Genomic DNA, 12266 nt, shown 5'->3' with positions numbered 1-12266 from the left:
TCAGCATAATTGCCTGATTTGTAGTTGCTCAGGATGAAGATGTGTCACGTTGACCAAAATAGAAATGAAAACCCTTTTTATTGTTTATTTTGTACTGACCAGCTCTGTCATCCTTGGACTTGACAAACAGAATGAGAAATTTGTCAAATGTTATTATTTGAAATGATTAGAAAATTTGTTATGTCTCTTTTTTTATTTTTCCAGTGCATTCTCATTTAGACTGTGTGTGGCTGAATGCACTGATGACAGTTGTCCAGTTATTGTGATCTTAAGATCTTTGTTTCCTTATTTGATGTTTTTAAGGATTATTATTTTTTTTTTTTTTACAAAGTACACCAGCGTTTGAGATGTAAAACTGATGGGAAAAAAAAGAAACAGCATTAGAAGTTCTCCAGAATACTTCTAGAGAGGTGTAGGGGTTTTGGCCATACCCTCCTTTTCATCTTGAGTTGTATCTGTCTCCTTTCTTCTGTTTTATCTAACATGAAGCATGTTTTCTGGTGTTTTTTGTCACTGCTCCTTAGTTATTGCTATTCCTGCTCTCTGTTCTATATCCTAGAAAGACTGAAGGGCGAATCCTGTTGTGCTCTCTTTATTTGGCCTTCAGAAGATATGCAGGCAATGTAAGCATTTCTGTTCTCAGCCTGGCTGCCTCTCCCCTGGAAGCAGCCTTCTGCTAGACTCAAGATTTTAGTGAATAAAATATCTTATTCAACAGATGCATCAATACTGAGAAATAGCTGAATTTGAAGTCAGTTGTCTGAGACTTCATTTTTCTAGGAAGTGTTTTTGAGGGTCTTTGCAGTACTCTGGTAGAGGCAAAAATCTCTTTCACAGTAGAGACTTTGGAGTTGTTTTTGCCTTTCTTTCCCAGACATTTCATCTTCAAGGATGACTTGACTCTCCCCCTCCCCCCCACTTTTAAGCTCTACTTCGTGTGTTTCTTCCCATCTCCCAAAGTGTACTCCTGAAATTCTCTCATGTTTATACAACCTGTTTCCTTTTTAAGTAACATAGGAAATATTTACTGCACTCATTTACTTTCAGACTTGGACTAAGACAGATCTCGTCATCCTTACCCACCCAGTCAACAAATCTGGATGGATTTATTTTCTGTAAAATTAAGTAGAAGTTAATGAAATTTTCAACGTGTGCATGTAGTTAGGCTGAATCTAGACAAACTGGAACTTCTCTGTTAGTTTGCTTACCAACTAATTATCAAATCAGCTGATTGCAAGCAAGAATCACAAACTTCCAAGGCGCGTGGATCATGAATCTGTTTCTCCTGTCTCATGAAAGAGTTCTTTGTCAAGAACCTCTTCATGCAGTTTCTCTTCCTTGCCTTTTTGACTGATGTGGCTTTTTCAACTGACCTTAAGCAACTGTCGGAAATGATTGAGCCATTTTTACTAAAGACCTCACCCTGCCCGTGTTGCACAAGGCTTGATTCTACAGAAAATCTGGCTTTTTTCGAGCGCCTCTTGACAGTGATTCTATTTTGTTGTATACAGATTTTAGGCACCTAATATAGAATTGAGTGTTGTAGCAGCTAGACGCTTGCAGCCATGAAGCAGTGTTGATTTTTCTTCATTTTTTTTTTATTTATTTCTTAATTAAGCAAAGGGAAGACCTTACAGTTCTTAAGAATCTTATAGGACAACAGTGAGAGGATGTGGTGGTGATGTTGTTAAGATAGAGTACTTCCCACCATAAAGTAAAACAAACTGAGTAGGGAGAGTAACCATACAGTTAGTGGGAGAAAGGTTTGGGTTTGAATGTGTAGCAATTAGACAGATCAATATGATGGGAAAAGCACTGCACCAGAAAAGGATCAACACAGTAGAAAGGTGCTATAAAGGAAGGGAAGAAGATTGCTCACCTATATCAGAAGATTGCAAGTTTGCAGGGAAAAGCTTCACCAAGAAGAGACCTCTAACAAGACTTTCTTCCCAGTGGCAGTCGGCCCTTCATGAGGTCTAAGAGAGGTGCAGCCAGGCTTCACTCCTTCCAGCCTCACACATCAATTGCCTTCACCTGTGCTCCCATTGCTGACCTGGTCCTTTCCACAGGTGCTCAATCAGTGGTTCAGCTCCCATATACAATGAAACCTTGCCTGGGGAAAAAAAAAAAGCTCAGTTACTCGATTGCCTTAAAATCCAGGTGTTTTCTCAAGTTTGGGAAATAAATGAAGGCCACTTGAAAGTCATACACCAAAATAAGTGTTACACTTTTTAGTATAAAATAATTTGTGATCTAAATATCTGTTGCAAAAACACAAAAGTGATTTCCAAAGCACTCTTTAGACTTGAGCCTTAACTCACGTGTTGGTCTAAACTGTAGGGTACATCTTTTCTCAGAATTGAAACAGCAGCCTAAGTTGGAATAAAGCCTGGAATCTCTTGAGTGATTCTAAAGCTTAAGTGGGGAATATCATATCCTCCTCAAATACATAGGGTAATGATATTGAATAAATGCAGCCTTTCTTCTGTCAGCCTGTGCGTATGAACATTTCCAGTCTTTAAGACCATAGCTAATGAACATGAGTGACTGACTCATGGCAGATTCTGCTTTCCCCTCCTTTGATTAGAGGTGCTGTTATGATCTGCATGTACATGGCTCAAATACAGGTTTACCTACTTTCTGCAGTGGAATACAGGTGTAAGTCAGTCGGCTAAGGTACAGCACTCTGGTAGGATAGTCTGTGTTGCTATCAGTGGTTGTAGCTTACAAAGAAAATGAACTGCTCTGGATGTTGAAATGTGCTAAGATAATGCCTTTTGTATTTTTCTGCAAGTTCTGTCAAATCCTTGCATTTACAAAGATAAATCTATGTAGCCTCGTGATACACAGTTAAGCAGAATGAGGCTTTTTGTACCCATTTAGCTCTTAAAGATGCATTTGCCAGCACATTTCCTTAGTGAGTAAGAAGGAATGAGTATTTTCATAATACTGGAAAATCTGTTTTTCTGTGTCTCTACATTTTTCTCTTCCCCAGTTCTGACTAACCAGTAAAGAAATCCACTTGGCTGCGGTAGTGCCATTATAGTGGCGTTTCTTTTCCCCTCTGCCAGTGCTATGATACCATCTAAATCTAATTCAGAGCTGCAGACTGTCTTTTTGGCAGCCTTGTATGTGCATTTACTGCTGGTTTGCACCTTTAATACCAGGTGTCTTTAAGAGCCCTTTGTCTAATTAAACTTGAGGTGCAGCATGGGATGTATGGCAAATAAACGTTGTCCCTGCTACTTGATGTTTCGAAGAATTTAGGATGCAACTACAGTAGAAAGATGCTCAAATTATATTAATCCCTGTGTAGTCTGTGAAGTCTCCTAGTGGGTTTGCTACAAGATTTTCTGCTAGCAAAGGCTTGTTTTTTTTTCCCCTCCTCTTCCATCTGTGAGTATCTCCTGTTCATAATAACAGGAACCATTACTGGTTCCTGTTGCAGCAGCAAAAAGATTTGGTAATATTTAAATCTTTTGTGCCCTTATAGAAAGTGCTTAGTAAAGTGGATCCACTCTTGGTAATTTTTGGAAGGCAATTTCATTTGATAACAATAATTTAGGTTTTCTAAAAGTGTTTGCTAAGAACTGATTTGTTTTCTGAGCACTGGAGGGAGTAAAGCTCAATTTGTGTGCTTGGGAACATGACAAGGAGCCTGTGTGGTGGAGCTCCTGGTCTGATGAGAGCTGAAAAGCAGGGCAAGAGATATAAAATGTACAAGAATTATATAATCCGCAGGCAAGATTCAGCCAAGTGCAGAATTACCCTACCAGATTTGTTTCAGGTGTTTTAGAAAGATTTGAAAAGGTGGAGTGGGCAGAATTACTTAAACTGAAAAATTCAGGATACTGCAGTGGGTTTGGGAAGAAAATAACCCTCTGATGTGGTCAGACTGGAAAACATGAGCTTAAATCCAAGGCAAATAATACCATTTTGTAGATGTGTGAGTCTGTTTAAAGTGGTCATCAGTGTTGGGGAAAATATGCTTTCATTTTCTAGGCTTTTTTTTTTTTTTTTTTTTTTTTTTAAACATAGCAAATGTTTTTTTCTCCTTCCCTTCTCACACAAGGAAGAACACTTTCCCCTGGGGACAAAGATAGGATGAAGCTAAATATATCGCTTGTCCGCTTTATTCTCCATCGTGTTCCTTTAGTGGTTAGTGCAAGTTTGAGATCTACCTTAGAGATTCTGCCTGACATACGATGACATTAATAGCAATATAGACATAGCAATTTAAAATTAATTCTTTATTACACTTTGGTTTTGATAGACAAAGTGCCATACAAAATTAAAAGGACTTTGTAAGCATTAACCCATGCACTGCAGTTTTTATTATTTCAGCAGAGGAGAGAACGCTGACTGGGTTTGAGGGCCACAATCTGTGGCTTTGCTGAGGTTTTTTGGTTTATGTGTTCTTTCTCAAGCACCAGCTAGAAGACTCTAAAGAAGAGACTGAGGAGAGAATCATAGAATGGCCTGGGTTGAAAAGGACCACAATGCTCATCTAGTTCCAACCCCCTGCTATGTGCAGGGTCACCAACCACAGACTAGGCTGCCCAGAGCCACATCCAGCCTGGCTTTGAATGTCTCCAGGGATGGGGCATCCACAGCCTCCTTGGGCAACCTGTTCCAGTGTGTTACCACCCTCTGTGTTGAAAACTTCCTCCTAATATCTAAACTAAACCTCCCCGTCTTAGTTTAAGACCATTCCCCCTTGTCCTATCACTCCACCCTCATAAACGGTTGTTAAAGAGAGAGCATGTCTCTGTCAGAGGAGGAGCCCTGAGAGACAGCAGCTAGAGAGATTTTAGGTAGAAAGAGAGTGGCTTCTTCAGCAGTCTGTTAGAACTAAGAGGTAAGAGGAAAGTGTACCTAGGTGTTCTTTAGACATCTGAAAAGGCAAACATCAAAAATTTGATTATTTCTTAGTCTTCTTATGCTGTGTTTTAGTTAACTGAAGAAATGGCCAAAATGTTTACTTTCCCACTGTATGGGGCTGTTGAATCACGGCCTGAACCTCTGATTGATCACCTGAGGCAAACAGTGAGTCAGCCACAGGAGCACAGGTGAAGGCAATTCACCCCTGCTGTTGGAAGGGGGGGAGCCAGGCTCCACCCCTCCTAGACCCATTTAAGAGCTGACTGCCAGTGGGGAAGGATCTCTTCTGGAGAGCTACTCTACTGGAGTTTATTATGTGAGCCCTGGATAGGGTGAGTATCTCCTTTCCCTTACTCTAGTATCATAATTACATCAGACAAACTTCTGGATATACTATGCCATCTGTATATTCATTGATTGTACACCCATTCATATTGAAAACCGAGCAGTGATGAGGAATACTGCTTCAAATAGTGTTCAGACTGTAGCTTTTCCTTTGATACTCCTAACTCTCAGATTGAGCATAATCAGTTGCTAGTCATGAGAGTTTTGCCCAAAAAGACAACCTTGCAAATTCTAATTATTGACTAATTTACTTTGACTTTCCAATCTGCAAGTAAATCCTTTTAATTCAGCTCCTAATTCATTCTATTTTTATATTCTTCATAGGAGTTGACAGTAAAAAATTTCAGTGCATGCTGAGAAAAGTGTGTTGGCCAACAAACAGATAACCATTGTAATAACCTCAAATGAGCATCTCTCCCTTCAAGTTTTATGCAGAGCCTTTGGTCGTGTGTTTGACAGTGAGGTAATCATATCTCACTGTCTGTATCAGACGGCAGAGTGATAGTAGTAAATATTCTTGCAGTCTTCAGTGAGGGGCCAGTTTATTCTCACTGAGCAATTCCAATCAAAACAGGCAGATGAGTTTTGCAGTTTAAATAGCGAATTGCTTCTTATCCAACTTATTTTGACTGAATTGTCTAGGCGGTGCTCATTCGAGTTAATTCCATGGGCAGATGTGAGAAGGCAGTGACTTCTGCTTGGAGAGTAGTAGCTTTTCTGCTGGCACAGATTGATCTGGCAGAGGTTGTGTCTGCCTGGCCTCAGCATGTCACATTCAGAAATCTGAGCAGGGCATACTAAAGCACGTGTTCCATGTGATTTTCATTCATCAGAGTCTGTAATCATTTTCCTCTTTTCTCTCCCCTCTATATCAGCTTCGCTGTGATAGCTTCAGTTGCCAGAAAGTGCTTGGTGGGAGGCACATGAACACGTTTGCTTGTTTTCTAAACTATTCTCCCTCATGGTTAGGAAGAGGTTAAGAAGTTGCTCATACTATATTGGGAAACGCTATTATGATGTAAGAACAGAAAGTATAAAGCACTGAATGAGTTGCAAGCAGAAATGTTTCCTTAATATTCACTGTTGTGTAGAATACTGGGGAATGTGAGGAGAGGATAAACAAGAGGTAAAAACACAGTCTGGTTTAAGGTTGGGAAGGACAGTACAGACTGTGAGGCTTTGAAGCCGCTGGTTTGTGTCATTCCTGCAAAGAGGAAGAAGGGCTAAGCTGAACAGCTCTTTAATACCAAAAGATACAATTCCTCTTTTTTGTTTTCACTGGCTGTGATATGCACCTGACCCATCTGGTAGACAGCTTGGTTTGCAAAACAAGCAGAAAGCTAATATAATAAAAAGGCTTCTTTTGTTTTCACAATCTGAACAGCTCATTGAGGGATCTGTTGGTTTGGCACATCTAGCACAGAGCAGGGTGCGAGAGCAAGCAGCTTGGATGAGCAGACAAGGAGCAGGAGGTGAGAGCAGCACAGGGCTCAGCATGTAGCTGCCAGATATCAGCTCTGCTGCCTCCTGCACCTGGAGGCTGTGGCGTGAGCTCAGGGCCTCTCCCACCTGTGCTCAGTGGTTATAGAACTGTGCAGTGCCCTGCAGCTTCCTCTCGCTGCTCTGATGGCAGCAGGCTTTGCTGTTGTGATCTGGGAATGTTACCTTTTCCTTCATTTTTCTTTGCCCCTTGCAAGCTTTTATTTGAAAACAGCAGACATGGTGGTGTTGGTAAAACTTTATACCTTATGTGTAAAGGCAGTAACTGAGCAGTGAGAGGTTTCTGTGGCAGAAACTTTCTCAGTTGTTTCAGTCATGTTACTGTAATCTCAATCCTGATGCTGCAGAATGTTTGTGAGAACGTGCCCCGGAAGTAAGAAAAATCCAGCACTTTTGTTTTGAGGCTATTCTCAAGAAGAATGCACTCCTACCCTAGAATGTAGTCCTGCCGTGCTACAGCGTGTGGTCCAGTGCCAAGGCTGCTGATGCTTCCTTTTGCTTATGTCACATCTGGGCTCTTTGCATTTTGGCATGCCATCCAAAACCGATTTAGCCCTTTACAAGGATTAACAGTGCTCTCAGACATTGTTACTCAAAAGTCTGTGTCCGGTGTGTGGTGTGAAATTAATCACGAGGAAGGAAAATTAATGACCTGCTGTGATGGCATCCATCAGGATATCTCTCAGCAGGTGTGAAATTAACTTGCCTTGATTGTGGATTAAATTTAATGGCATGACGTAAAACTACAGAAACAGTTTCCATTATCACTGGGGAACAAGTAAGGCTTTTTTCTTGGTTTTTTTTTTTTAAGATTCCAGATTAATGAACTGCTTACGTCATACAGAGGATGGTCCTGTGATCATTTAGCAGCATGAATTTAGATTATGTTCCCTAAGAAGATCAAGTATTACCGTATCAGTAAAAATTGTTAAAGTCAGGCCACAGAAATGCATTTTTAATTTCTATAATTACTGTGTGCCAGATGGTGGATGCATACTGGTTTCCAGAGTACTATTTCAGCTCAGATGTAAGCAGTCATCATCTTTATTTACAATTAATCAGATTTTAACCTAGGTAACTTGAAACTCTCTTGTGACTATGATGAGCTCTAAAGAAACACGTAGAAGAAACGTCACTGCTGTTTTAGTTACAAAAAAGCTTTTTTTTCTCTCTCTCACGTCCTGGATCTTAATTATGAGGATAGCAAAACTACCAGCTGACTCTAACTTTCTGCCAGCTATATTGGAATAAATATCTAATATTAGATTATGTATTTGGTAAATCCTATTTAAAAAAAAAAAGAAGACTCTTCTTTTGAGAAGTGGTCATCAATTCCTGTGCCCCTACAGGGGGTCCTGGCTTACAGGAGATAGCCCTGCTGCTGAGGCTGAAGGTTTAATCTGTTGCTCTGAAAAAGCAGTACCACAAGGATATAAAATACATTGCAGTTCGTTGGCTGTTTAAGGTGAATGAGGAAGATGAAGAAAATGTATTTTTCTGATTTAAATATAAAGAGCTTGATATTCTGAGAAATATTTCCATGTTCTTTCCCTTCTTATTCCCCTTTGTGTATGTATGTTTCCTCTGTAATTTCCCTGTTGGTTTGGTTTTTTTGTATTTTTTTTAGAAGCTCCCTTTGACTTCTGAATTTTAAGTGGATTTTGCTGGACGTGCCTTGAGGTTCCTCCTCTAAAAAGTTCAGTCACCTCACCTCTTTTTAGATCTCTTGATGCTTTGCCCTTGATGGAAAAACAATCATATACAGGTTTTTTCACCCCTCAATTCAGTTTGAAATCCTTATTTCCAGGAATTAAGGAGAATGCGAGTTGGTGATTAGAAAGAAGGTGATTAAAAAGTCACTTAGCTGTGACTTGCACGGTGTTTTTTCTTAGCAGAGCTGTTACACCTCTGTTAATATATCTTCAGGTTTAGAAATTCACAGTATACTGATACATTTTTGATTATCTGGTCTTTATAAGTTGTCCTATCTGAATTTTATTAAGGAATATCAGTGGTTTGTAGAAACAATACGTTTTTGGTTTAATTTTGTCAATCAGAAAGCTGATAGAGTAGTGAAGGTCTAATTATGTTCTATGGATTCTGTATCAAATGTAACTTCTGATGTTTGCAGCAAGGTTTGGATTCATAGCACTTCTTCAGTAGTTACATTTTCTTTGTTGGAGATGTTTTAGGGCTGTCTCTCTCAGTTGTGTCACTGGCAGTACTTTCGTTAAGGGTAAAGTTGTAAGTAGCACCTCTAGCATTATGGGGTCTGCACTGTTCTGAAATTTGAATGAGAAGCTCTGATAGAAAGAAATCACCTGCTTATTTTCTAATATTGAGTTGAGCTGACAAGGTGGTATTTTAGAAGTTGCTTATAAAGATAAGAAAGCATTAAAGAGGAATTAATGGTTCCAGTCCGACTTTTAACAGTTGATAAAGGTTAGGTGATTACTAGAATTATGACATTTCAGCTGCTGCTTTGGACTGTTTTCTTGCCTGCTTTAGGAAGTAAAAGTCTTGATATATGCATTGAAGAACCTTGCTTTTTAGACCTGAATTGTAACATGATGCTCTTGCAAACTTGCTTATATTGAAGTCAATGCTGGAACACTGTGTTCAATTGCCTGCCTGCAATTTTAGATTGCTGGGTTTAATTAATCATATTCCCGCCCTTCTCTTGTTGATGGCTTTTAAAGCTCCTGACCTTGTATGATTATTTAGTAGCCCCAGGGAAAATGGAGAGAAAAGAGTGGAAGAGAAAAGTTAGACTTTCTGTTGAACTTGTTTAAGTTTTGAAGAGAAGTGAAAGGTGGAGTTTTCTTTGGAGCTGTGGTAGCATGATGGCTGCTTTGCTAACTGTCCTGGGAAACTTTTCAGTCAGACCATCTTGCCAGAAAGAAATCCTCACGTCTCTTTTCTGTGATACACGGTATGAGTTGAGGCCGTTGCAGTTCTTTATTGTGCTCTGCCTGCAAGCTGAGGCCATGTTGGCTGCTTTTGCCATTTGCTTCATCTCTTCATGTCTATGATATACTTCCACAAGGGAGCATATGAATCTCTTATGGTGCCTTCACAGCAATGCTTACTGGTTTTGGATTTGGTTTTAATTTGTATATTTTTTTTAATGCAGCTCTACTAGATTTTGGTATGAGGAGAACTCAGATTTTTGTGTTGTCTGCTATGTGAATATGCAACATGGTTCTGTCAGCATGCTCAGAGTTGAGCAGTGTGGTTCTATCTGGCTGTGAGCAGGGGGCTCCTGAGAAATTACTTCCATTTCTCTTGAGCTGGTTGCACCTGGTGGTCACTGAGTGTATCTCATCTTCTGGGTTGTGCTGATGATGCTGTTCAGTTTTTGGAGGACTGAGAGGACGTGAGTGAGGGAAGCTTGTGTCTTCCAGCAAAGGTGGTTGCAGTAGCTAATGGTTAAATCATTGATCAGGTGGTTTTTGTGGATCTGTGAGGAGTGAAGGTTTTGTTTAGCTTTTCCCATTTCATTCTCTGTATGTTCTCAGGCAGCAGTCAATAGGTGTCCCATCTCAAAGGAATTGCCACTGACTTGTGATTGTTGTTGTAAGTCAGGCAGGGGGCATGGAAACTTCTTCCATAATGAGTCAAAAATGATGGTATTTAATAATAAATTCTGTATGGCAAAAAAATTAAGTATTGTTTCATTAGCAATTGAGCTACTTATTTTGCCCTCTAGTTCATTACATGTTAAGTAGGTTTATGCCACTGATTCATATTGCACATTATGGCTCATAAATGTCACTAAAATGACTCAAAGTAAGTGTTAAAGTGTCTTGCTGTCATTAGTTATCCAGTTGGTTTAGTCTTGGTGACGAGTTTGTAGATAATATGTGAATTTTATAGTTGAAGATGTCAGGACTTGGAGAGCTTGCTGCTTTTTATTAAGGAAAGAGACAAGCCTGTACCTAAAAGCTGTAGTTGGAATTTCTTTCTGTTCATATCTACTGCCTACCTTTCCTAGTCAGCAGTGTGAGTTGATATCCTGTGCCAGGTTGAAAAGCAATAAACACAACTGTAAAAATAATGAAAATTGTATCTTGTCAGTGATTCTGAGAACCCAATATCAGTGCCCTGATTTCAGTGAATCTGTGCTCTTTGAGGAAATGACAGTCAGTGAAGATCTGGAACATGGCAGTGTGAGCTGACGTAGCCACTTCGTTAATAGTGCAGCTGATATTTCCAGATGCAAATCATAATACTCAAATACTTTATTTTTAGGTGAGATCCTGTAATCTGCATCTCAGAAGACTTTGACAATGTGGAAAGGAAGCTAGATACAGTACAGAAAAAGTCTGCATAAGTCACTTGAGAAGGTAATAAAAAATCTAGATACTTTAGAGTAGCAGGTTGTGATAATAATGTGTTTTGGAGACACCAGAAGATATAGTACAAGATCTATATTGTTGGTAAATTTCAATTATTCTGAATAGAAATCTTAGAGGCTGAAAGTTCTGATTTATTTTAGAAGATTCAGGAGGCAAATATCTTGATATATACAGTAGCATGAGTTCTAGTCGTGACAGCCCTGCATCTGTCAATGGCTTTTGTATGGCTTTAGATCAATAGATTTCAAAGATTAGGGGTAATTATTTGTTGTTTGTCACATTCAGTATGTAGTTAACTAGGTACAGAACATACAGGGATGGCAGTTCAGTGGAAGAGTCAAATCTCATATTACATCTTTCAAGCTCCAGAGTTTGGTTCAGCTGTGGGATGAGTCTATAGGTATGCAGAATTAAAATGGGAACAGCTTCTCTGATGTTAGTGGGGTTGATGAGAGTAAGGTATGTCAGTCAGCTAGAGATTAGTGAAGCATGGAATTTTGTCAAGAAAGAAATTGCAGTGTGAGAAGTACTGCCACCTGATCCCAGCTCTTTGTACTGAAACCCTAAAGCAGTCTGGTAGATATCTGTTGGCTGGTTGGTTGGCAGGGATGTTTACATACGTTTGGAGATGTGTCTTAAGTGACTGAAGATAAAACTACTTCTTATGTTGTGGTTTTGCTCTTGTGGGTTTTTTAAGTGTAAAATTAGACTGGAATGTCACTTTTGATTAGTCTCTGTTTGAAGAAAGATCTGTTTTTAATAATTTATCTGGAGACTGTATGAAAGATTTAAAATGTGACAGCTCTGAAATAAGAAGATTGATGCTCCAGTGTGACTTGGATTTTGACCTAATTTCTTCTAGTTAGTGATTGGTATAGGACTTTGTGGGGTACACGAGCTTGTGTCTTGTGGAGATTACAGGCTGATATTTTTAGGCTACCAGCTAATCTTGTTTAGGATTAGGATTTTTATCTGAAAACTGTGGCAAGTCCTTATATTCTTCTTGTTTCACTTTGTGACAAATTGAAAGTATACAAGAAAAGATTGCCTATTTCAGAGCGTCTTGTGCTGTGGTGCAGTCATCTAGTTAATGATTCTCTGTGTGCATGTGTTTGAAGAGTGATATTTTTCTTCCATGCCTGAACAGAAGGGAAATCTTCCATTTAAGTTGTTAATTTTGCA

At 39.3% G+C, this 12266-nt stretch overlaps 1 protein-coding gene across 5 annotated transcripts in view; it reads left to right on the top strand.

Annotated features, from left to right (window-relative positions):
- MGAT5 (alpha-1,6-mannosylglycoprotein 6-beta-N-acetylglucosaminyltransferase) overlaps positions 1 to 12266 on the top strand; it is a 113722-nt gene that overhangs the window by 9095 nt on the left and 92361 nt on the right. Inside the window, exons 1-2 of one of the 5 annotated variants that reach the window (XM_052674853.1) lie at positions 5196 to 5213; positions 10978 to 11072. The exons of 3 other annotated variants lie outside the window; for them this stretch is intronic. The gene's annotated coding sequence lies outside the window, so the exon portion shown is untranslated. Of the gene's footprint in view, positions 1 to 5195; positions 5214 to 10977; positions 11073 to 12266 lie in introns of those variants that run through there. One more of the 5 variants, XM_052674852.1, reaches the window with a different exon arrangement.

The sequence above is a fragment of the Tympanuchus pallidicinctus genome, unplaced genomic scaffold (assembly GCF_026119805.1).
Source record: "Tympanuchus pallidicinctus isolate F22 unplaced genomic scaffold, pur_lepc_1.0 scaffold15, whole genome shotgun sequence".
Lineage (NCBI taxonomy): Eukaryota > Metazoa > Chordata > Aves > Galliformes > Phasianidae > Tympanuchus > Tympanuchus pallidicinctus.
This window is presented reverse-complemented; position numbering and strand designations above follow the sequence as displayed.